The 27,706-nt window shown below is 42.5% G+C and overlaps 1 pseudogene; it reads left to right on the top strand.

Annotated features, from left to right (window-relative positions):
- Positions 1-2,251: 2,251 nt before the first annotated feature.
- LOC121277771 lies at positions 2,252-27,312 on the top strand (annotated as a pseudogene).
- The last annotated feature ends 394 nt before the right edge of the window (positions 27,313-27,706 follow it).

Genomic DNA, 27,706 nt, shown 5'->3' with positions numbered 1-27,706 from the left:
CCTCGAATTGAATCTAAAACACTGTTGTTACAGCGGGTTTCGGCTGAAAGTAGCTTTTCACTAGATTCACCAACTGATCTTCGAATCTGGGGTGTTGGGTATCATTAGATTACGAATTTCGCTGTATGTTTTACTGCCACACGTTGATAAGAGGACCGCCTGCCTTTTCTCCTCTCCCAATATGTCGCTGGCCAAAAAGAAAAATGCGATGAATAGTAATCAGTGGTCTGATCAAACAGTTCAGTGTGTTTAAATTGTAGTTCACTGGAGGGAGATTGACAACTATGGTGAGGGCTTACAATTGTAATGTACTTACAATTGCTCTGCAGGGCACGGCTGATTCACTACAGTTGAGTTTTTGCGGCTTTTCTTGGTGTCATCGACCGGTCATGTTTAGCCTCATCGCGAGTTGTTATGTTCTACTACGGGGTTGCTTTGTTCATGAAATGGTTGCACACTTATCTGTGGCAAGTGAGTCGATTACAATATACTGCAGACGCAGAAACCAATATGAAATGAAGCACATGCTGTTTATTTACATAGACAACAGAGCACTAACATGGTGTGTGTTTCTCCAACCAGACCCTAATCCAGACTAACATTAACAGTTCTGTCGAAGGGTCATGAGGACTCGAAACGTCAACTCTTTTCTTCTCTGCCGATGCTGCCAGACCTGCTGAGTTTTTCCAGGTAATTCTGTTTTTATTTTGGATTTCCAGCATCCTCAGTTTTTTTGTTTTTATGAAGACTATAGACCCTGCCAACATCTTGGCAGTAGTGCTGAAGGCCTGTGCCCTACAAGTAGCCACCCCACCCCCCACCCCACCCCCCACCAAGCTGTTCCTGTACAGCTACATCATCGTCCTGACAATTTCTGCACCATCAGTCCGCTCTTCACGAGAACCCTCATTTAAAGAGTATGGGCTGCCAACTCCGCACTCCCCGATCAGCGTTTATCCTGTCAGACCAGCTTCAAGCTCTGCCACTGGCCTCAGTTTTCTTCCAACCCTACCTCCATTCTCTCCCCCCGTCTTCCTTTTCCAAACTTTCTATCTTTTGATATCAATGGGGGCCCAATCTTGGCTGGCTCATTGTTGTTAGGCTCATGCTAGCCATGCCAGATTGATAGAAATGAGGCCCAATTAAGAGCCAATGTCAGGGGTGCCTTGGGCCTCACCAGTAAGGAACAGAAATTTTATGCTGCATCCACCCAACACACACAAAAAGGTCCTCAGGTATCAATGACATGAAGATATGAATTAGGAGCAGTAGGCCACTTGACACTTTGAGCCTGCTCCACCATTCAATAAGATCATGGCTGATCATTGTAAACCTCAATTCCACATTCCCACCTACCCCTGATAACTTTTCACTCCTTGCTTATCAAGAATCTATCTAGCTCTGCCTTAAAATATTCATAGACTGTGCTTCCACTGCCTTTTGAGAAAGAGTTCCAAAGACTCAAACCCTCTGAGAAAAAAATTCTCCTCATCTCCATCCTAAATGAGTGACCCCTTATTTTTAAACAGTGGCCCCCAGTACTAGATTCTCCCACAAAAGGAAACATCCTCTCCACATCAAGACCCCTCAGGATCTGATATGTTTCAATCAAGTTTCCTCTTACTCTTCAAAACCCCAGCAGATACAAGCCTAGCTTGTCCAACCTTTCCTCATCAATTAACCTGCCCAATCCAGGTATTATTTTAGTAAACCTTCTCTGAACTGTTTCCAACAAATTTATGCCCTTGCTTAAATAAGAAGACCAATTCTGTACACAGCATGCCAGATGTAGTTTTGCAAGTGTGCTGTACAACTGAAGCATTACCTCCCTACTTTTGTATTCCTTTCCCTTCGCAATTAATGATAACATTCTATAAGCTTTCCTAATTACTTGCTGCACCTGCATATTAGCCTTTTGTGATTCATGCATTAGGACACCCAGATCCCTCTGAATCTCAGAGCTCTGCGATTTCTCACCATTTAGATAATATGTTTTTTTTATTTTTCCTGCCAAAATGGACAATTTCATTCTTTCCCATTATATTCCATTTGCCAGATTTTGGCCACTCACTTAACATACCTGCATCCCTTTGTAGCGTCCTTGTGTTCCTTTCTCATCTTACTATCCTACCAATCTTTGTTTTAATCGACATAGAGACTGGAAAAATCAGATGGACAAAGATAGCATTGATGAGGAGTTCATAGAATGGTTTCAGGATAGTTTCTTAGAACAGAACATACAGAAGCTAACATGAGAGCAGGCTATACTAGACCTGATATTGTGCAACGAGGTAGGAATAATTGATAAAATCAATTAGCAAAGGTACCCCTAGGTAGCAGCAATCATAATATGATTGAATTTTACATTCAGTTTGAGAAAAATGTGTCTAAGACTAGTATTTTAAACAAAAGCAAGGGCATATGATGGCATGAAAGCAAACCCAGCTAAAGTGACCTGGCAAATGAAGTTGAGGGATGGGTCAATTGAGATGCAATGACAGACATTTCAAGGGGCATTTCAGAATACACAGAATAGACATATTTAGATGCCATACCTCCAGTCTCTTCATCCAAGCTATTTATATAAATTGTAAAAGGTTGAGGCCCCAGCACTGATCCTTGTGGCATATCACTTGTCACATCCTGCCAACTAGTAAAAGACCCATTTATGCCTACTCTGTTTACTGTTAGCTCGCCAATCTTCTATCCATGCCTATATGTTACTCACTACACTATGGTCTTTCATTTTTCACAATAACCTTTGTTGAGGCACCTTATCAAGTGCCTTCTGGAAATCTAAGTATAGTATATCCACAAGTTCCCCTTTATCTGCAGCATGTTACCTCCTTAGAGAACTCCAACATGTTGGTTAACCATGATTACCCTTGCACAAAACCATGTTGGCTCTTTCTGATTACTTTGAACTTATCCAAGTGCCCTGCTATAGTTTCTTTAATAATAGCTTCTAACATTTTCCCAATGACAGCTAACTGGCCTGTAGTTTCCTGAATTCTGTCCCCCTCCCTTTATAAATAATGGAGTTACGTTTGCAATCTTCCAATCTATTGGAACCTTTCCCAAATGTAAGGAGTTTCAGAAAATTAAAACCAATGCATCAGCTATCTCACTAGACACTTCTTTTAAGCCCCTAGGATGAAGTGCATCAGGACCTGGGGACTTGTCATCCCACAGCTCCAACAATTTACTCAATACCACTTCTCTGGTGATTATAATTTTTGAGTTATCTCTCCCTTCCATTTCCTGATTTGGGATATTACGTGTATCCTCTATGGTGAAGACTGATGAAAAATACCTGTTCAATTCATCTGCTATAACCTTATTTTCCATTATTAATTCCCCAGACTCACTTTCTATAGGACCAATGCTCCCTTTGTTAACTATTTTCTTTTTTAAATATCTATAGAAACTCTTACTATCTGTCTTGATATTTCTAGCTAGCATTCTTTCATAATCTAATTTTACCTTCCTTTTCAATCTTTTTGTCATTCTTTGCTGTTTTTTTATATTCTGTCAATCTTCTGACCTGCCACCCATCTTTGAGCAATGATATGCTTTTTCTTTAAGCAGAATTTTACGAGTCGGCGAGCAGGGGGCGGAGCCTGCTCGCCGATGCATAAAATGATGCGCGGTGACATTGGGGGAAACTCTCAATGTCACCTAGCCCTATTTAAATTTTCAGGAAGGTGGGAGCACAGCAAAATCAACTGCACGCCCGCAGACCTGTCACTGACAAATTGAGGCCATTGACAGGGTCAATTAAGTAATTTAAGGACCTGCCCGTCCAACATTAATGTTGGCATGCAGGCCATGAACTCAGGCAGGAATAGAAAAAACATGAAATCTCATCCACGGGTGGGTTGAGGTTTCATGTTGACTTTTAAACATTTTTAATTAAGATTTTGTGAAAGTTATGGACATGTCCCAACTCATGTCACATGAGGGGACATGTAAGGGAATTTTTTTTTTCTATTTTTAATGTTTTTGAAAGTAGAGGTGATCTCCCTGAGGTAGCACTTAGCCTCAGGGAGATGAATGTGCTCTTTTGTGCACATGCATGAAAGAGCGCATTCTCAATTTTAGGCACCCCCCGCCACCCCCCCCCCCCCCCCACCCACACAGGGAGTGCATAACACCTCCGTGTGGCCGTCATGCTAGGTGGGCCTTAATTGGCCCACCCATGTAAAATGGCGCCGCGCCTCCAATCGGGGCGCCGATCAGCAGCACGCCTGTATGCTCCCGCCCATCAACATCCCCCCACAATGGGGGGAAAATTCAGCCCTTTAAGTTTGATACTATCTTAAGTCCTTTTAGTTAATCACGGGTGGTGGGTCCTCCCCTTGGAATTTTTTTTCTTGCTGGAATCCCATCAAGAATGTCAATGCCTCCACTTCTTCAAGATATCACAAATAATTTCAAAGACAATGAAGCACTCTTGGAACTTAGTTCAATTCTTAGTGCCACAATTTAAGGAGGAGTGGGTGCAGGAGAGTTTTTGAATGGTACCATGAATGAGGGACTTCAGTTGTGTGACGAAACTGGGATTGGTCTCCTTGGAGCAAAGAATGTTAAAAGGAGGTTTGACAGAAAGTGTTCAACATCATGAAGGGTTTTGTATCCAGGCCCTGGTTTAATTTCCAGCCTATCCCGCACACTGCTAATGAAGTTACAGCGGAGTTCATCAGAAGTGCCATGGATCTTTCCTCTGACATGTCCTCCTTCTTCCTTAACCGAGGTTTTCCACCCACGGTCGTTGACAGGGCCCTCAACCGTGTCCGGCCCATCTCCCGCGCATCCGCCCTCACTCCTTCTCCTCCCTCCCAGAAACATGATAGGGTCCCCCTTGTCCTCACTTATCACCCCACCAGCCTCCGCATTCAAAGGATCATCCTCCGCCATTTCCGCCAACTCCAGCATGATGCCACTACCAAACACATCTTCCCTTCACCCCCCTTATCGGCATTCCGTAGGGATCGCTCCCTCCGGGACACCCTGGTCCACTCCTCCATCACCCCCTACTCCTCAACCCCCTCCTATGGCACAACCCCTTGCCCACGCAAAAGATGCAACACCTGCCCCTTCACTTCCTCTCTCCTCACCGTCCAAGGACCCAAACACTCCTTTCAAGTGAAGCAGCATTTCACTTGCATTTCCCCCAACTTAGTCTACTGCATTCGTTGCTCCCAATGTGGTCTCCTCTACATTGGAGAGACCAAACGTAAACTGGGCGACCGCTTTGCAGAACACCTGCGGTCTGTCCGCAAGAATGACCCAAACCTCCCTGTCGCTTGCCATTTTAACACTCCACCCTGCTCTCTTGCCCACATGTCTGTCCTTGGCTTGCTGCATTGTTCCAGTGAAGCCCAACGCAAACTGGAGGAACAACACCTCATCTTCCGACTAGGGACTTTACAGCCTTCCGGACTGAATATTGAATTCAACAACTTTAGGTCGTGAGTCCCCGCCCCCATCCCCACCCCCTTTCTGTTTCCCCCTTTTTTTTTTCCCAATAAATTATAAAGATTTTCCTTTTCCCACCTATTTCCATTATATATAAAAAAACCCACTAGAGCTATACCTTGAGTGCCCTACCATCCATTCTTAATTAGCACATTCGTTTAGATAATATCACCAACTTTAACTTTAACACCTATGTGTTCTATTGTACTATTGTTGTTGACATCTTTTGATGATCTGCTTCTATCACTGCTTGTTTGTCGCTACAACCACACCAACCCCCTCCACCTCTCTGTCTCTCTATCTCTCCGCCCCCCACACACACACCTTAAACCAGCTTATATTTCAGCTCTTTCCTGGACTCGAACTCAAGTTCTGTCGAAGGGTCATGAGGACTCGAAACGTCAACTCTTTTCTTCTCCGCCGATGCTGCCAGACCTGCTGAGTTTTTCCAGGTAATTCTGTTTTTGTTTTGGATTTCCAGCATCCGCAGTTTTTTTGTTTTTATTATTATTTTTTATGGATCTTTAGGGCTTCTTTACTGCAATACAATTTTGACTGAAGTTTTCTGTATGATTTAAAAGGTCAACTTCTATTTAATTGACTTTATTCTACAGGCATAGATTAAGGTTTAATTTGAGAGCGGCATACAGCTCCAGTTGTTATTTGGAATTTTCAGGGTGACCAATTAGTACTCCTAAATACTAGTTAATAATCCTATTTGGAGTTTTCGACCATTGATGTGAAAGGCTTACCAATGTGTTAATGAGGTTTCTGAACCAGTGTCAAACTATGCAAATGCAATTTGATATTGAGGTTACAGAGTGTTCTTAACATTCCAAGTACAATCAAGTGAATTTTCATTTTGAACTTCAGCTGAGGTGTTGGACCGGATTTAATGCTGAGGGCGTGTTCCCTGCACCTCAATCTAAATGGGCTAGATTTTATAGGGCATCAAGGCCCCAGTCCTCCCGGCTAAAAAGTTATGGGGAACCCGCCCAGAGGAAGAACAGCTGCTCCTCAGCCATTTAACATCCGATTGTCATGAATAAACTAGTGGTGGGACTTCTGCCCTCCCAGCAACAGGAAGTCTGGTCTTACAGAGCTGCCAGCCAATCAGAGGTTGGCAGCACTGCCATTACCAGGACCACCACTGGGAAAGGGGTCCATGCCGATACTACACTCAGGGCCTGAGGAAGCGTTGGGCATTGGACTGAAACTTGGTCGGCATTTGAGTGTCTCACCAGGGCCATACTGGCAGGCCTCAGTAAGGAGTGTGGGTGGCCAGGGTTTGAGAGGGTGTGGGGGAGGGAAACCTAGGTGGGGGTAGCACCTTGAGGGCCCAGAGGAGGATGGAGCCCTTCGATCCCTCCTGCCTGCCAACAACCTGCACAAGGAAACCTGCTGGGCTGGGTGCTTGACACAAGTCTCTCCTGCCACCAACTAAATCTTGGAGGCATTGGGATGAGGTCCTTAAGTAGGCATTTAATGCCCATGTGGGCATTAATTGCCCACCTAAGGGTCTCAATTGGCCTGCAGGCAGGTGGTCCTTCTGATGCCTCCCAACTGCTTGTAAAATTGTGGTGCGATCGGGGCAGGTGGCCAGGCACAGTGCCCTATTTTACAGGTCCACCTGCCTGCTTTTCTGCCTATAGGTGGCCAGTAAAATCCAGCCTCTTATCCCGAATGTACCCTGGTTTAATGAGGGTTAATCATTTCTCGCATAGCTTTTCAGCCCAGGGCTACCTAGATCCATTTCTGTAGCCAAGTTCAAATGGAATTCTGGTTGCAGATGAAAATAAAGACCACAAGAATAGCAATTGAAGCAAATAATAGCCCCAGATGAAATAGAACAGCTTGGGTACACTTGGCCTCACCACAGGCCCCCTGATCCTGAAGCATTTGAACTAGAATACCAATATTCACAGTTACGCTGATAGGTAATGTCAAATTTTGTAATTAATGTGTCAAGAATATATACAACTACACAAAAAGCAAGCAAGTCTACAACTGTTTTAAATTAGTAAAAAGCAGATAATCTAAGTACAAGAGGTCATAATTGCAAATTAAGGGAAACAAAGAAAATTAGTTAATCCAGGAGGGTCTTTCTTTACTGGAATAGTGGTTAGCATGTGGAAGCAATTTCTAGCACAGATGATGAAACAAAAAAAGGGTTTTCAGAAGAAACTAGACAGGCTCTTGTCAATGTGTAGGATTCAGGGTTATTAGAAATATTTCAAGGTAATACTGTGGATAGTGGACTGGATGAACCAAAGGTCTTCTCCACTGTATATGTTGCTGTTATGTGATTCTGATACAAGAAAATGTGTCACTGTTCATTGCATCCCAGGCTATTATATCAAGAAAGCACTGAGTACTGGATACAGCAAAATCTATGGGCCCCACAACATCCCAGCTACTGTATAATGATGAAAACTTGTGCTTTAGAACTTATCGCATCCCAGGCTGTTCCAGCTACAACACTGAAAATGTGGAAAATTGTTTAGGTATGTCCTATACACAAAATGCAGGACAAATCCAATCCAGCCAAGTACTGCTCCCGTATTCTCTCGTACACCCTGGGAGGTTACCATTGACCAAAAGCCTAAATGGAGTAGTTATCTAAATATTATGAATAAAGAGCAGGTCAGAGGTTGGAATTCTGCAGTGAGTAGCTCGCCCCCTGCCTCCCCAAAGCCTGTCCACCATTTAAAAGGCGCAAGTCAAGAGTGTGATAGACAAGTGCAGTTCCATTGACACTCAAATAAGCGACATTATCCAGGACAAAGCAACCAGCTTGATTGGCACCTCATCAATCACCCTAAACGTCCACTTCACCACCGACACACACTGTCAGCAGTGTGAGCTGTCTATAATGTGCACTGCAGCAACTTCAAGGCTTCCTCAATAGCATCTTCCAAACTGTGACCTCTACCACCTAGAAGACTGACAGTAGGCACATGGGAATAGCACAACATGCAAGATCCCTCCCAAGTCACACACCATCCCAACAAGGAAATATGTTGCTGCTTCATCATTATTACTGGGCCAAAATGCTTGACTCCTTCCCTAACAGCATTGCGGCTGAACTCACACCAACAGACTGCTGTGGTTCATGAAGGTGGCCCGCCAGCACCTTCTCAAGGGCAATTAAGGATGGACAATAAATGCTGGCCTTGCCCGCATCCCTTGAATGAATAAAGAAAAGCATATACAACCCAGCTAACTACACGTCACAGGATGCAATAACAACAGCAAAGCCTTCAGATAAACATATCTGCAGTTACTTCACCAAGTCTTCTGATACCTGTACCTGTTAACAGTTAAAGAGCCTGAAAACGAAAACAGGAAGTATCTTAAAAGTGAAAATTGAATATTCTTGACATGTTAGTGAGGTAGGCAGGGAAATTCCTGGCATGAGCTCATCTGTCAGAAAAAAAGTTTCATAAGTTTAAAAGCAGAGATACTCCTTTCAGAGTATCAGTGCGCTGCAGAAAAAGCAAGAGCTTTGCTTGTGTCCAAGATCAAAACAGACAGCTGCTTTAATTTGCTCTCAGATATCCCAATAAGTACGTCAAAGTTAAAGGGATGGTACTGAAGTCTAATTTTTTCTTAAGGTTTTAGGTGGTTACTTTTAAATTCTTACTTAGTTGTAACTAAAAATTCCTAGGAATCATGTTCACTGTGAAGGCTTCCCTCTTTTGGTGCTGTGTTTTTCTTTGCTGCTCCGTGAGAGCTTGCGACATATCAGGACCCAGAAGCCAAGGAGATATCAAAATTGGTGGAATTTTCCCAATCCATCATCAAGTGGGGAATTTAGAAATTCGCTCTAAACCAGAGCTACCAACATGCAAAGTGTAAGTTTATTTGTTCTTTTATTCTGTAACATTATTACAATAAGCATAGAATGAAAAGTTAAGCATGACTGCTTCAAACCGATATGGTTTGGTGTTTAGATTCCAAGCGTTAAGATGTTTTTTTGTTATCCAAGAAATCCAATCTGGCAAAAAAATAAAATCGAAGATGGGACAATTTCACTTGATTATCAGATTTCAAAGGAGAACATTTTGTTCTTCAGGTTTTTTTTATTTAAAAACAATTTCACTGCCTATATTTTTACTTTCACAACCAATATCAGCATGAGTGTTGAATAATTGCATCAATATGCACATTTATAAGTGTGCTGGCTCTTCTGGCCTATATTATTTTTGTCCTCTTGCAATGAATTTTGGGCTTATCAACTTGTATTCACAAGTGCTAGTGAATAGAATGGAGGATTGAGAAATGGAATACTCTTGTTCCTGTTTGTATATTAAATCTGTAGTAAATGTGGAAGTCAGTGTGTGTGGAAAATGAGAGCAGGTTAGGGTCTTCTTAGACTTCTTTGTTAAAGCATCAATCTGTTAATGGATTGTTTGTCCCACCGACTCATTTACTTTCACACATAATACAAAAACTGCTTGCTTTTTGAACAGGTGCGTGAGATTGCACATTGAAGTTAAATATTTGAGTTTATTTTTAAAGACTGTATTATGTTGACATCCAAAATACATTTAAAGTGGCATGTTATTGCAAAAGATGGTTGATGAAAATTGCAGTTTCATTTATTAACTCTCACTTTCCCCAGTTTGCAATTGATTGCCACAGGAAAAATGGAACCCACTTCCACCAAGATCAGGCACACTGTCTTGTGATGATTCCTGAACTCTAATCGAAGCAACACTATAGGGTAAAGTTTGAAAGGCAAAGCTCCTACTGAGAAGGAACATGGATCAGGGAATTGTAGAGAGGTCAATTTGTCTAATTCTGTGTGTTTATGATTACTTGGTGATTACACTTAATCACTGAAAAATAGGCTGCACTTCAAATTAGGCACACTGACCTCTCAGCATCTCATCTCATCTACTCCACCCACCCACCACCCCCCCGCCACCCCCTTGAGCAAAGCTTCAAGCTGTGAACAAAGATTTTCAAATGTACTCTTTTTCATTCTCTACCAATCAATTACTTTTATTCCTCATGTCAAGTCTAACTCTGTAATTAGATGGAAACTTGCTATTCAAGCAGCTGCAAAGTAAGAAGCGGAACTAAATTGACCAAATATTTAACTATAATGTAAATGTATTTGGCCTGCTTATCTAAATGATAAAAAAATGAATTTTCACTTTGAATGGTATAGTTATTTGGGCCAGAAGTGTAATTGGACCATATTGAGGACAGAAGGATCGTGGTCCACATATGTGGGTGTATCACCAGCCGTGCTCTGCCTATGCTTAAGTATCTAACTCCATTAACAGTGCTGTTCAGACTATCATATACACGTAGGATACATGGGATGGCACAGAAACAGGCCATTCAACCCAACCCCTCCATGCTGGCATTTATACTCCATTTGAATCCCTTCTCATCTTTACTCCTCTAAATCTACTATTGTTACCCTATATTCCTTTTTCCCTCATATGCTTGTCTAGCTTCTCCTTAAATGCATCTATCCTATTCACTTCAACCACTCCCTGTTGCAGTAGGTTCCAGCCTCATCACTCTTTGGGTAGGGAAGTATCTTTTGAACTCCCTATTGGATTTCTTGGTGACTATCTTATATTGATGGTCTTTAGTGTTGCTCTTCTCTACAATTGAAAATTCTTTCTTATCCACTTTATCAAGATCTTTCATAATTTTAAAGACCTCTATAAGGTCAGCCCTCAGCTTGTTCATTCTTTCCTGATGTCTGTTATCGTACTTGGAAATCTTGTCTGCACCCTTTTCCCATGCCTCTATATCCTTTTCATGGTGACCAGAACTGCACACAGTGATCTAACCAAGGTTTGATACCATTTTAGAATATCTTCCTACTTTTCAATGCTTTCCCTCTAGAAATAAAGCCCAGTGCTTGATTTGCTTTCTTTTATGCCCTTGCTAACCTATGGTGTAACTTTTAGTGATTGGTGGATGTGTATTCAGATCCCTCTGTTCCTCACCCCACCTAGACTCACATATTCCAAGAGACCTTGCACCCTACCAAAATGTATTACCTCATATCGCATTTACCAATTATTTGCACATTTTGCAAGCTTATTAATGACCTCCTGTAATTTCTTGCAGTCAGTATTGACTATCTCCCCAATTGGTGTCATTCACAAATTTAGAAAAAAAATTTTATTCCAAAATCCAAATCGCTAATGTAAATTGTGGACAGCCATTTACTGACTCATTTCTCAGGGCAATGCCACAACCAACTAGGGCCAAGCTGCCTGGTTTAAATTTCAAACAATGCTTGGCAGTTAACTGTCAGTCACCATCACTGGTGCATTCTCTATGGCAATGCCTCTGCCTGTCAGAGTCCACTTGCCAGCCAATCAGCACTATCTTCACATACAGTATAAATTGTTGTTTTCCCCTTATATTGGTATTCTTGCAAAGTGTCCTGATGAGTGCAAGATGAAAAGCTTCGATGTATCTCTTTTTTCAGTCATACTCTTTTAAAATGCTTGATGCAATTCATCCAGGCCAGCATGACTCAATCCATTTTTTTTGAGTTTCATTAGTTTATTCAATATATCCCCTTATTTTTATTTTAAATGCACTTATCTCATTACCCATCTCATCATTCAATGTTGTATCTATTTGTCCTGTACCCCTGAGCTTCAATCCTATTTCCCATTCTTATCATCAGGGAGAAATTATTCCCTGGGCACCAGCCAAAGGAAAAGTAGCCTGGATTTTCCCAGTGGCCTACAAAATGCAATCACAGATAAATTTTTCAATTTCTACCTTTCTGCAATTTTTTTTCGCAATTGTTCTTATTAGTCTGGATCTGTCACAAATAACAATCAAGGAAAGGGAATGTTTCTAGCCAAAGAGAAACTTGTGCCCATAAAAAAAAGCGGTGAGATGGAAAATATCATGTTCTATCTCTCTTGACAAAGATATTAGCATGGCCTTCTTAGTCACAAAAGATAATATTGCATTTAAACATCTACCTGATGAATTATACCTCTATTTACCTTCAACGATTCAGTCACTCACTGCCCATCATTAGCCATAAATGAAGAACATGGCACCCACTACGTTCTTAATGAGAAGAATGTTATTACTAGCAAATGGAACATTATTTTCTGTTTTCACGTAGGATGACTATTAAGCATTCCTGCTCGATTATACGTTGATTTGGATACAGATTCTCAAGAGCTCCATAATATGCTTCAATGAGATTGACAGAAAAATATTTGATCAAACTCCAATGTGATTTTCATTTCACACCATGCGTGTATGTTCTCTGAATGACATTGCCAACTTATCGCTAGTATGTTCTGAATAGTATGAGAACTCTTACACTGCTGATGACGTCTGGTTTATTACAACCCAGATTAACTTTGCTTAACATCCTTAGGACTAGCAAACAGACAAGACTGAATGAAAGCCGAGCAGTGAAAGGAAAATGTTCTATTACTGGCACCATTATTCTGGAGCAGGAATACTTGAAATATATAAAACATGGTGTTTCTGACAATTGTGTGTGTATTAGTGCCACTTAATTTTTCAAGCAATTCTTACTTGAAGGATTCTTCTGAGCATAGGAAACTGACAGGTGAACTACCCTACTGACTTCTGGCATAAAGCAAAGGTGATTTCTCACTACGAGTCAGTGTGATGTGATTTTCATTTTGCATCAAAGCTAGATTTATGTAGTGTAAATCCAGATCTAAGGTGTAACCAGACTGAATAGGGACTCTCACACTGCTTTGCTCTAGTGATGAGTCAGACCTTTACTCTGGATATAGGCTGGATTGGCATTATAGGCCTGACCTTTATGAATAATTGCACCCATTGGGGAGACTTGATTGGCACAAGCACATAACTGGTGCTCACAGGCATGCTCCCGATGAATTCTAACTCATTAAAATTAATGATCCTGTGATTAATCAAGTTGTGCTCCCAATTATTGAAACCCCCACCACTGCCAAAATCACTGATTAGTAAAATTAGTCTTTCCACCTGTCTTGGTTTGAGGGTCTGGATGTTCCAGATTCTTGCTGCTCAATTTTTTTATATGGTATTGGGGCAGGTGGCGGTGGGAAATCGGCTACAGAACTGTTACACCAGCTCTCATCGATCGCTGCTATGTCTGGTATCTTCCAGCAGACGTACATGCTGCCACCAAAAACATCTGCCCAAATATGGGGTATTCTATTGCGATATTAATGACAGTGCCACATCATCTGTCACATTCTCCATCATTGCTGCCATGGCAATGCTGGACATTGGGTAATCCCATGTTAAACAGATGTCCAACATTACTATAGAAAATGGGAGTAGCGCTTTAAATTTTAAACCCCACCAAAAAGGAATGGATTGATTCACTCTAAAACATACATAAATTTAAATGGATCCAGTAGGGCCAATTTCTTGTTGGTGGCCAGTTTAACACTGTTGTGAGTATCCAAGGTCTGGCAGGGTGCTCCAGTGCAAGCAGAATCCTGCCATTAAAATGCCATTTTTTTTCAAAATCCCAGATGTTCCCTGGGGTCAGCATTGGGACAGATAAGCAACTAATACTCTTCTTCCTTTAGTGATAAATTATGAAATGCACTTATCTAAAAATAACAGATGCTTCCAATCTATCTGGATATTGTCACGGATTAGCAGTTTCTTTCAAAAGCTAGAACTGCTAAGCCCTGCAGTCAACATGATGCAGTCAGATTGTTACCCCTTATCATTACCCCTTACCAGATTATTACCCCTTTTAATACTTGGAACAATATTTTTTTTAAAGATTTGATGTTCAGAGGTTTATCTGGCTCCAGGATATGATACACACCATCAAAATGATAAACAACTCTACTCAACTACCAGGTACTAAACTTGGATATGAAATATATGACACCTGTACAGATGTCTCCAGGGCTTTGACAGCTGCAATGAAGTTACTTTCTAAGTCAAATACCTCAAGAAATTGCCTGGAAGTTTGATGCAATTACACAGATTACCAACCAATTGTAAAAGCTGTTGTAGTTGAAGCCTACTCTGAGACATCAATTCCCACCACAAGAATATTTAGTGTAGCGCTCATGCCTCAGGTATATAAAGCATTACTCTTGTGTAATACTTTTGTTCTATGTCATTCAAAGATATTTATATTCCTTTTTGCAAGTATTTAATATATTTACAGCATAGAAAAATGCCATTCAGCCCAAGAGGTCCGTGGTGTTGATTATGCTCAACACAAGCCTTCTCCCATTTATCTTCATCTAACCCCATCAACATATCGTTCATGTGCTTAGGTGGCTTCTCCTATTTATGCCATTTATGCTATTCAGTTCAACTACTCCTTGTAGTAGCATGTTTCACATTCTAGTCATTTGGGTAATAAAGTCTCTCCTAAATTACCTATTGGTTTGCATTTTACAGTGGGGTGGGTGAGGGAGTGGGGGAATGGGTGAAGAAGTGGGGGTGGACTGCTGGTCGACCTGCCAGAAGGAAGCCCATACCACAGTCATAACATGTTGAAACTAGGCTAAAGTAGCTGAGAGTGGGGCTTCCGCCCCTCAGCAGATGGAACTCCCACCCTTGAGAGCTGCCAACAAATCAGGTTGCCAGAGCTGAAAGTGGGCACTGCCTGGACTGCAGGAAAGAACACGGAGGAAAGCAATGACTGCCACAGAAAAGTAGGTCCCAGGTTTTAGGGCAGGGAACACAGGGAGGCGGAGAGGGGGCCGGTGCGCTGAGTTTTGGAGGGCAGGCAAGGAAGGAGGGGTGGCATCTTGGCGGGGGGGTGGGGGCTGCCCTGATGCAAATTGGGCACTCCTGAATGCACTGCTACCCCTTCTTTCCCATAGTTTTCAATTAGGCCACAAAAAGCGGCCTGCCCACTCCTGCCTGCTTGCCGACGCTAACGGTACTATGGCATGGGCAGAGTATTATCTCGGTTAATAGGCTTGCTAACAAGCCTACTTGATCTTTAATTTTCAGTTTAATATGGAGGGTGTGTTGCTGATATTGGCACCCGCCAACCTAGCATATTATGGGGGCCAGCCCGCAGTGGCAGGAGCGTGGTGGGCTAGCCACCAGAATTATTTTATGTGGCCCCTGTGCCGCGGGGTCTGTAAAGTCCAGCCCATTTTCTTTATTAGAGGCTATCTTATATTTATGGCCCTAGTTCTAGTTTGCCCGCAAGAAGAAATATCTTCTCTAAACCTACCCCATCAAACACTTCCATAATCTTAAAAGACCACGATCAGGTCGCCCTTCAGCTGTCTTGTTTCTAGAGAAAAGAACTGCAGCCTGTTCAATTTTTCCTGATACATATAACCTCTCAGATCCTGTATAATTCTGGTAAATGTGTTTTTGCATTTTCTCCAGTCCCTCTATGTCCTTCTTATAATACGGAGACTAGAACTGTTCACGGTACTCCAAGTGAAGTCTACACTAGTTTAACTAGTGTAGGGAAGAATGCAACCAACAAAATGTCGCCTTAGCCAATGAAATGCAAAGATTGGGGAATATACAGTGGGAAGACTGAGAATGAAGCTAAAATACATAGCTTCCAAAAACATGTGGGGTTAGGGCAGCGTGCCAGCAGGTTAGGTTGCGGCAAACATGCAGGGGTCGGGAGGGGAATGGCGGCTGAGTTTGTTTGTGTGTGTGTGTGTATGCGGCTCGCAATTGGACACCCGGCGAGGTTTGGTTGAGGCAGTGGCTGTCTTCGGAAAATGGTGGCCAGGGTGTTTGGCGCCCGTCCGCTCCGTCTGTTTCTATGGCGATGAGGAAGTGGAACACCTGCAAAGTAGAACATGGACAGTCCATGGCACCCTATGCAATAGGGCAGCCCACTATTCTGGCAAATCCACATGCACATTCCACCTATTTCTGTCCAAACACAGAGAAAGCAACTCTTTTAGTGCATCATAGTGCTTCAGTCATTTCTCTTATACAATAGCAGACAGTGACTGCAAAATGCTGGCTACATCCTTTGCTCTAGTCTGGAAAGATCCTGACATGGAGTAGGGCATGGGCACAGTCACCTTCAAAGCTACTCCTTGTCCTGCTCTGAGGCCGTTGTCCTTCCTCCAAGAGGTGGCATATTTCAGTGAGCATCTAGTAACTTTAGATGTCACACACACTATTCCTGGCTTCGATTGAGGTAGAAGAAATGCTTCCTGAAGACCCTGGCTGGATATGGCCTTCCAATGAGAGCTTTTCTCTCTTTCCTAGCTCTTTGAGCAGCTTTTCCTCCTCTTGTTGCCTCTGCTCCTTCTCCCTGTCATGTTGCAGGGCAAGGGGGTTGGAAACTACACCATCCATTTCTGAGCAGCACCGTTTAAGTGAGAGCCAAGGCCTTCATACATGCCACACCTTATAGGCTTCACCAACTTTAAATAGTAGTACAAATTTTCAAACACTTCCACTAACTCAACAATAGCTAGTAGAAGCCAGTCAGCAACTAAGCTGAAAGTAGTCAATAATCTCTGTAAATAACACTGATTGGTGTCAGTAATGGTTACTTTAAACAAGATTTCCCCAATGCATGGCCGCTTTCTACCCCCACTCCGCATGTGCTTGTGCACCACCATTAACTGCAGTGCAGACCTTGCTCCCACCCCCCACTCCCACAACTCGCCTCAACCTTGAGGTCTAACAGGTGACCCTCGTGGGTGCAGTGCAACAATTACTGTGCACTCACCTCCAAGTTCCCCTCGACGAGCAGCCTGGCAAGTGCATGCCTTACATATGCGGTTGTGAAACACTTTTGGCGTGGTGCTAGGATGATCCAGCGTGGAGGGATAATTCCAGCAGGATGGGCTTATAATGATATGCAGATGTATTATAATGATGCTCCCGAGGTCCGATGGCGGGAAACATGACCCACCACCGATGGGCTTAGCGGACGATTGCAAACTGGTTTCACGATGCCATGAAACTGATATCTGGCCTTCTCACCATATTGTCTACTCATGCCATCAAAAATGCCCAGGGAAAATTTCACCCTGAGAGTTGATTACTCCTTTCCCAGTCCAAAAAGGAATAGCGCAGATTTGCAATTGTCACCATGACTGCCATGGCCTCCGCCAGATTTCTTGATATGGCTCTTTAGCTATTCCTGCTCTGTTCCTTGTGCAATTCCCGAGGGCAATCAGGAGCCCAAATGTGGCTGAAGAAAGTTCCAAAGGTGTTGCAAAAGGGAAGTGATGGAGCAACTATTTCCATTCAAATTCAGATGTGACCACAGAGGAAAATCCCTGCCTTGCATTTGTAAATAAACAACTTTCCTATATTCCTTGTTTTACAGATCAGTTTTGCATCATCTGCTGCAATCCTCAGTGAGAAGTTGAGATTTGCATCATTTTTACGCACTGTTCTGAGTGACATCCATCAGACCAAGGCCTTTTTTCGATTCATCAGTAACTCTCATTGGAACTGGATTGGGGTTATCGCAACAGATGATGACTATGGCAAATCTGCAATGACTGATTTCATTGCAAATGCACAGGACCTTGACATTTGTATTGGTTTTCAAGAACTCATTTCAATCTTTGCAATTGATGAACAAGGTGATGAAGCAATGCAGGCCTTAGTCTCAAAATTTGAAGCCGTTCCTAATGCAAATGTTATTGTTCTCTTCGCTAAACCATTAAACTGTTGAAGAAAATCAATCAGCACAACATTACGAGAACATGGGTTGCCAGTGATGCCTGGTCCATATCCAAAGCTGTTGCAATGATGCAGAATATTGAAAAAGTTGGAAACATATTTGGCTTTTCTTTCAAACATGGAAACATTCCGGGCTTTGCAAAATACTTAAGGAGCCTAAGGTCAGGACTTGGGGCTATTAACAAGTTTATTGAAAAATACAAGCAACTTCATTTTACTTGTTCAGATGAGTATCTCAATTACATAAAGACACGCAATTCAAACTTAAAGGACTGCCCACTTCCAGACTCCTTGGAACTGGTATCACCTCTTGCTTGTACCAAAGCAAATCAATCCATTGCAGATTTTAATGATGATTATTTGGTTCAAAATGTTGAGCAAGGTGGCGTTTATGCAACATACTTAGCAATTCAATCAATAGCTCGCGCTCTGAGGAACCTCCTCAAATGTCAAGAAACATATCAAAAAACACTCAATTTTGCACCATGGAAGGTAGATATTTTTATTCTAATATTATTATTTTCAGGAAATTATTCTTATTTAACTATAAAGTAATTGTTAAATGTTCCTGTAATTATATAGTAGCAGAGTGATTGAGCTCGTGAACATACCCTGATACCAGGTTCGCTTTTATACCTATTGTATGGGTGTTCTGTGAATGATATCATGTGATTCTGTATTATTGTAACTTCCCGACTCGTGGTATTTGACGAATATTCACAGGCTCAGCATTACCAATTCAAAAGGCATTGGCTAGATGTAGGTGACTGGCTCAGTGCATAGTGCTGGCTTGCAAAAGAAAAATACTGCTAATTCTTACCTAAATCTTTAAAAAAATGCTTTGTTGTTTCTTGCTATATTTCAAAGTCTGCTAACTAGCCAATGAAGCACCTTGAGTTGTGTTCCTGCACTGAAAGCACTTTATAAATGCAAATTGTTGCAGTTACTTTGCACATAAGTGGAAAAATGGTTGATCTAGTGTTGCTATATCTATTCGCTTTGTGTAAAATAGCTTTTCCTCTGCCACTATGCATCTGGACCCTTTGAATGTAGAAATGTGAGATGTGTCCATACAGGGAATTCCATGTGCACACCATACTGGGAAAATATAAAAACTTTACAGACAGAGGTAGTTAGGTTTCTCAGTAACTGAATTGGGGATTATTATATTTGGCAATAGCTTTCGCCAGATATCCAGTTAACCAAAAAATAGCTGTAATAGTCTCTGAATTCCCAATCTTGCCTCATAAAATTGTATACTAATCTTTGACCCTTTTATTTTCAGCTACTTGAAGTAATAAAAAAGGTGCATTTCACTGAAGCAGGCCGAGAATTCCGTTTTGATAAATCTGGAGATTCTATAAACAGATATGACTTAATAAAGTGGGAGATGGACAATGGCACTACACAGTTTAAAATAGTTGGAGAGTATAAAATTCTGGATCAACAAATATACATTTATGACGATATCATCAGAAACATCACAGAGGTTTGGATTTATTTTTTTTTGATATGCACAATTAATTTATTGTTGCAAGACATTTCTAATCTTCAGACAAATTTTGCCAGCTTCAGAAAATCATTTTACTGTACAATGTAGATAGGCAAAGTAACAAGCCTCTCAAACTGTTAAACCTTGACTAAGGCCGAATGCAAAGTAGTCAAGCAACATTTTTTATACTACAGCAGGGCAAATCATCAAGCTGCAACTTCAAACCAGCTAATGTCCTTTAGGAAATCTGCTGTTCTTACCTGGTCTGGCCTAGATGTGATTCCAGACCCACAGCAATGTGGTTGACTCTCAACTACCCTCTGAAATGGCTTAGCAAGCCACTCGGTTGTATAAAACCACTAAAATGCCTCAAAGGGATGAAATTGGATGGACCACCCGGCATCAACCTAGGCACTGGAAACAACGACAGCAAACCTAGCCCTCTCGACCCTGCAAACTCCTTCTTACTAACATCTGAGGGTTTGTGCCGAAATTGGGAGAACTGTCTCACAGACTAGTCAAGCAACAGCCTGACATAGTCATACTCACAGAATCATACCTTACAGATAATGTCCCAGACACCAACATCACCATCCATGACCTGTCCCACCAGCGGACAGACCCAGCAGAGGTGGCGGCACAGTGGTATACAGCTGGGAAAGAATTGCCCTGGGAGAGAATTGCCCTGGGAGTCCTCAACATCGACTCTGGACCCCATGAAGTCCCATGGCATCAGGTCAAACATGGGCAAGGAAACCTCCTGCTGATTACCACGTACCGCCCTCCCTCAGCTGATGAATCAGTGCTCCTCCATGTTGAACACCACTTAGAGGAAGCACTGAGGGTGGCAAGGGTGCAGAATGTACTCTGGGTAGGGGACTTCAATGTCCATAACCAAGAGTGGCTCGGTAGCACCACTACTGACCGAGCTGGTCAAACCCTAAATATCATAGCTGCAAGATTGGGTCTGCAGCAGGTGGTGAGGGAACCAGCAAGAGGGAAAAACATACTTGGCCTCATCCTCACCAACCTGCCTGCTGCAGATGCATCTGTGCATCACAGAATCGGTAGGAGTGATCATCTTCCATCATGCTGTGTGGCACTACCACTATGCTAAAAGGGATAGATTTCGAACAGATCTAGCACGAGACGCTGTGGGCCATCAGCAGCAGCAGAATTGTACTCAACCACAATCTGTAACCTCATGGTTTGGCATTTCCCCACTCTACCATTACCAACAAGCCAGGAGTTCAATCTTGGTTTAATAAAAAGTGCAGGAGGACATAAGGAGTAGCACCAGGCATACCTAAAAATGGGCTGTAAACCTGGTGAAGCGAGAACACAGGACTATTTGCAAGCCAAACAGCATAAGCAGCAAGTGATAGACAGAGCTAAGCGATCCTACAATCAACGGATCAGATCTAAGCTCTGCAGTCCTGCCACATCCAGTCATGAATGGTGGTGGACAGCTAAACAGCTCACTGAAGGAGGAGGATGTTCCACATATATTCCCATCCTAAATGATGGGGGAGCCCAGCACATCAGTGCAAAAGATAAGGCCGAAGCATTTGATACAATCTTCAGCCAGAAATGCAGAGTGGATAATCCATCTCAGCCTCCGGAGGTCCTCAGCATCACAGATGCCAGTCTTCAGCCAATTCGATTCACTCCACATGATATCAAGAAACAGCTGAAGGCACTAGATATTGCAAAGGCTTTGGGCCCTGACAATATTCCAACAATTGTTCTGAAGATTTGTGCTTCAGAACTTGCTGTGTCCCTAGCCAAGCTGTTCCAGTACAGCTATGACACTGGCATCTACCCAGCAATGTGGAAAATTGCCTGGGTATGTCCTGTACACAAAAAACAGGACAAATCTAACCCAGCCAATTACCGCCCCATCAGCCTATTCTCGATCATCAGTAAAGTGATGGTAGGGGTCATCAGCAGTGCTATCAAGTGGCACTTGCTTAGCAATAACCTGCTCACTAACACTCGGTTTGGGTTCTGCAGGGCAACTCAGCTCTTCACCTCATTACAGCCTTGGTTCAAACATGGACAAAAGAGCTGAACTCCAGAGGTGAGGCGAGAATGACCTCGCTTGATATTGAGGCCGCATTTGACTGAGCGTGGCACCAAGGAGCCCAAGAAGACTCTCCTCTGGTTGGAGTCATACCTTGCACAAAGGAAGATGGTTGTGGTTGTTGGAAATCAGTCATCTCAGCTCCAGGACATCACTGCAGGAGTTCCTCAGGGTAGTGTCCTGAGTTCAACCATCTTCAGCTGCTTCATCGATGACATTTCTTCCATCATAAGGTCAGAAAGTAGGGATGTTTGCTGATGATTGCACAATGTCCAGCACCATTCGCAACTCCTCAGATACAAATACAGCAAGACCTGGACAACATCCGGGCTTGAGCTGACAAATAACATTCGCACCACACAAGTGCCAGGCAATGACCATCTCCAACAAGACAGAATCTATCCATCGCCCGTTGACATTCATTAGCATTACAATTGCTGAATCCCCCACTATCAACATCCTGGGAGTTACCATTGACCAGAAACTGAACTAGACAAGCCGTATAAATATTGTGGCTACAAGAGCAGGTCAGGGGTTAGGAATCCTGCAGTGAATAACTCACCTCCTGACTCCCCAAAGCTTGTCCACAATCTACAAGGCACAAGTCAGGAGTGTGATGGAACATTCTCCCCTTGCCTGGGTGAGTGCAGCTCCAACAACACTCAAGAAACTTGACAACATCCAGAACAAAACAGCCTGCTTGATTGGCACATCTACAAACATTCACTCCACCACCACCGATGCACAGTGGCAACAGTGAGTACCACCTACAAGGTGCACTGCAGAAACTCACCAAGGCTCCTTAGACAGCACCTTCCAAACCCACAACCCACTACCATCTAGGAGGACAAGGGCAGCAGACACATGGGAACACCACCCACCTGGAGGTTCTCCTCCAAGCACCCACCATCCTGACTTGAAAATATTTTGCCATTCCTTCTCCATCACTGGGTCAAAATCCTGGAACTCCCTTCTTAACAGCACTGTGGATGTAACTACACCACATGGACTGCAGCGGTTCAAGAAGGTAGTTCACCGCCACTTTCTAAAGGGCAATTGGAGATGGGCAATAAATGCGAAACCCATATCCCTTGAATGAATAAAAATAAATGACCCCTGAAATCTTGTCCCAAAAAGGCAAGTTTTCAATAAACCTAGTAAGGTAATACATGTTCCTTTACTCGCACATAATTGCAAACTAAGCATTTCAGTATCATCTTGAAATCCACTTCTGTGTTTGCAAAGTGACATGGAACAGAAGGGAGCAAACCTATATAGGAGGATGACACTGCTCCTTTCTTATCTTAAATGCATTTGGAGAGAAGAGGAAAGAAATAATTTGCATTTATATGATGCCGAATCATATCCCCAGATGTCCCAATCTGCTTTGCAGTCAATGAATCACTTTCCAGCACAATCGCTGTTTTTGTTGTATGTGCAAATGTGACAGGCAATTTGCAAAAGTCTTACAAACGGAAATGAGATAAATGACTCAATAATCTGCATTTGATGAAGTTGATTGTGGGAGGAATGTTCGCCAGTGCACCAGGAGAGCTCATTGCTCTTCTTTGAATAATGCCATTAGATTATTTTTAATTGCATCCATCTGAGCAGGTTGATCTTGGTTTATTTCTTCATCCAAAGGACATCACTTCCAACAATCTGTTATTCCATTATAACTACTGTGAAGTGTCAGCCCAGGTTATATGATTGCAGTGCAGTCTGAAACACAGTTTCCAGCCTCTGAGGCAAGAGTGATACCAGCTGAGCTAAGGTTCACACTTGTGGTATAAGGAATGCAGGAACTGGTCCCTATACACTCAGTTTAGTGTTTTGTGTCTCAGTCCTAATTTATCATGCTCATTTCTAAAGAAATCCCAACTGCAAGACTAAAATTAGACATCAAACCTTCTGTTTGTGAATCCAGTGGTTCGAGTTGCAAATTTAAGTACATCACCTCTGGTATAAAATGTGTCGAAGGATGTGGAAAAACATTTTTAAAAATCACAAGTTTTATTAACTTTTTGAAGTTAACATCTAACTATATCATGGAAATTTAACCTTTCTTTTCACAAGGTGATTATGCTTCGGTGAAAGATTGATAAAACCTGTTTTTTTAAAAATGAGTTGGAGGAACGCTCCTAACATACTAAGAAACAAAGTACCTATTTCTCTATGTGCAGCTGACAAAAGAATGCCCATGGTGATTAGTGAGAGCAAAATAACTTTTAAAATCAACTACTATCATCTTATTGATAGTTTGGATGAATCAACTATTAATTATATTTCCATAGGCTATATTTTCTAACTGCTCACAGCCCTGCCAACCTGGACAAAGGAAGAACTCAAATTCCTCACACGCCTGTTGATACGAAGGCGTGTCTTGCGCAGAGGGAGTAGATTGGGGTAAGTACTATCACATGTGGCATAGCTACCAAGCTGAGTTCTAGAATCAGAAGCCCAGATTTTCACTGTTGGCTGTTCAGAATCAGGATCTGCAAACCCGACCTTTAAAAATGGATGCACACAGTTCTGACTTTCATTCTGGGGGTGAAGGCTGGACTAGAAGTTTGAGCCTGCTGTCCCTGAAACGAGTATGGAAACTGCTGGGTGCAGAGGCAGACTGGGCAGAAGGCTCTTTGTTGAATTTAATTTAAAAATGATTAAAACAAATAACAGCCCTTCATCCCTCCCCTCAACCTCAATTTACTCCCCATCCATGCCAATGTAAGTCACCTCATGCCCCCATCCCCACAGGCCCTCTTCCCCTATGCCAACCCATGCCCCTCTAGCGACATCCCCATGGCCACTCATATACCCTATAAATTCTATCCAATCCCATGGCCCTCCTACCCCCTTTGCCCTCCACATCCCCATGGCCCTTTATAGCCCCTATGCCAACTTAGTGCAAATTCTTGCCAACCCATGCCTCCCATACAATACCCTCTGCCGTTACCCCTCCATGCCAACTCACCTATTATCCACAATGGGCAAATCTCAGGAACTACGTTGACATAAAATAAAGTCATGTCTATTGATTATGTCACTATTTAGAAAAAACACAGAAAACCATTCAGTTGAAACATTTCTATTCTCTAACCACTTGGAGCTGTCAATCAAACTGCTCACTTAACAGGCATTCCACTGTGATAACGTTAGTTTGTAAAATAAGTCTTGCAACACAAACCCTATGATCACAGCCCTCGGGCTTATGTCAACAGACAGAATGAAATATCAAGCCCTGATGTTTTTGAACTTCGGACTGTTTTGTTTTCATTTAAAGCCCAGCAGAGTTAAATCCATTCACAGCTTTGACAGTTCCAATGAATTTTCAGTTCTTTGACAGCTTGACAATTGTTTGGCAGCTTCGACAGTTCTTTGACAGTTCCAATGAGTTTAAGCACTTTTTACGCACAATCATGTTTACTTTTAAAAATCCTAAACAATGTCTTACCTCTCCCGAAGGTGTCCCAGGACCATATCCAAAGGGGTACTTTACCTCTCTAATGGTGTACCCCGGCTATCCAAAGGAATCCACAAAGTTCAAATCAGCATTTACCTGGTCTAATTTGCACACATGGGGTTTCGCACTCCTGGCCTACCAAAGTCCCACTTCAGTGGAGGCACTGGTGATTTGGCAAGCTGCCTTTGCGAACGCACATGTGCAAATCCTGGCCCAACTCCAGTCCTGCCCCCATGAAAATAGGAAGTGCCGTGTTCAGTGATGGGACTTTGAATTTCTGGGCCCATCAGCCACTTTCACCATGACAGAGGTTCTCCGTTGTGGCAAAAATCTGGGCCTGAGTTTTGAGGAAAAACCAGAGAAGTCCACATCAGAACTTAGTGCTCTAATCCCACTTTCCTGCTCTCTAAGACATTTCCTATTCAATATTTTATCCAATTTTTTCTTAAATGTTGTCATGGGCATAGCTTCAATTGCCACTCATGATTATGCATTTCATACATTAAGAACCTTTCACATGAAAATTTTCTTATGAACTCCATCTTTATGGCCAGGATTTGACGCTTTCTCCTCGCGGGTTTTTAGGGTGAGTGGGGGTTGGTTGTGGGAGAGTGAAACTGCAGGGAATAGATTACCTCTGGGTTTCCATCCGCCCTGACCATACAGCGATTTTACACTGGGGTGGGCAAGGCCGCGGATGGGAAGTCTCTCATTGCCCCAATTGAGGCCCATAAGTAGTCAATTAATAGCCGCTTAAGGGCCGTTTCCCACCCAGACTCAATTTTTAGGCTGGTGGGTGGGATGAAGATTCATGGGGGAATACCCGAAAATAAGGAAATTAGATCTCAGATGGAGGGGGTTGGTCACCCCCTTCTGACTGGGTCGCCTTCCCCGTAAGGCCCGGTGATCTTTGGACCTCTCTCCCCCTCAAGCCTATCCCTGGGACTCCAATCACTCCCTTTGCCACCCCCCAGGCCTTTCCTACCCTCCCCACCCTGGGACTCCTGACACTTACTCGAGTCTCCCGTTCCTGGGACTTAGTCTCAGGCAGCTCCTCTTCCAGACACTGCAGCACTCTCCAAGGCGGGACTTTCTCCCCAGTGAGCGGCAGGGAAGTCCAACCTACTGCCAATCAACACTCATTTGAGCATAAAATGGCTCCAGGGCAGCCAGACTCAACAGGGATGTGTTCTCTGCCACCGCCATTCTAAAAATGCAGGCCTATGTTTTGTTAGTAGATTATAATTACTATCCCATGGTTCCAAATTCATCAAATTTAATAAAGTCTTAGATGTTTACATCACCTATGTATAAATATATTAAGTGATATTGATAAGGCAACTGTAGAACACTACTTTTACGTAGGTATAACAGCAGAACAATGGAGAATTGACTAAATCTGGTCAAAAGGCAATTTCGACCTTCTTCACACAGAGTGATCAATATTTGAAATCATCTACTAAACCTGTTAATGGAAGCAAACAAACAGTGCAGATTACTGGCTGGATTGCGGTAAACTGAATTAATTCCTTCATCTACATTTATTTAGTAGTCTTCGGGATGTAATACCATTTAATTGTACAAAATATAGAGACCCTTTATAAATAAATCTCACAATGTGGAAGCTGCTTATAATTTCTGCAAATATGACAATTCTACCAGTTTTTCCATATTAATTTTATTGTCCTGGGTGCTAATTATGATTTTTATTTCATCACAGATATGAACGACTGCTTAAAATGTTCAGATGACCAGTGGTCTGATGCTAGGAGTTCAAAATGCAATGACAGAACCACAGAATTCTTTAGATGGAATGATGGGTTTGCAATTGTCCTTGTAGTTTTTGCTTGTTTTGGTATTATTCTAATAATTGCCATTGCTATAATATTCACACTGAAATTGAACACACCAGTAGTGAAATCTGTTGGAGGTCCATTCTGTTATGTAATACTCTTCTCATTGCTCCTTAGCTTTGTCAGTACTGGGTTTTTTATTGGTAAACCGACAAGTTATGGCTGCTACATTCAACAGCCACTCTTTGGCATAAGCTTTACTTTTTACGTTTCTTGGATCTTCGTCAAATCTTTGAAGATCATTCTGGCATTTAAGTTTGATCCCAATGACCGTAAAAACAATGAAGAATTTGTATGAACCCGTAGCAATTCTGGTAATCTGTAATGTAATTCAAGTAACTATTTGTACAGAGATAAAAACAAAAAACTGCGGATGCTGGAAATCCAAAACAAAAACAGAATAACCTGGAAAAACTCAGCAGGTCTGGCAGCATCGGCGGAGCAGAAGAGTTGACGTTTTGAGTCCTCACAACCCTTCAACAGAACTGAGTGAATATTAGGAGAAGGGTGAAATATAAGCTGGTTTAAGGGGGGTGGGTGGGTGGGTGGGGGGGGGGGGGGTGGTGGGGGGTTGGTGTGGTTGTAGGGACAAGCAAGCAATGATAGGAGCAGATAATCAAACGATGTCACAGACAAAAGAACACAGAGGTGTTGAAGGTGGTGATATTATCTAAACGAATGTGCTAATTAAG

Source organism: Carcharodon carcharias, chromosome 5 (assembly GCF_017639515.1).
Source record: "Carcharodon carcharias isolate sCarCar2 chromosome 5, sCarCar2.pri, whole genome shotgun sequence".
In the NCBI taxonomy this organism is placed as follows: domain Eukaryota; kingdom Metazoa; phylum Chordata; class Chondrichthyes; order Lamniformes; family Lamnidae; genus Carcharodon; species Carcharodon carcharias.
This window is presented reverse-complemented; position numbering and strand designations above follow the sequence as displayed.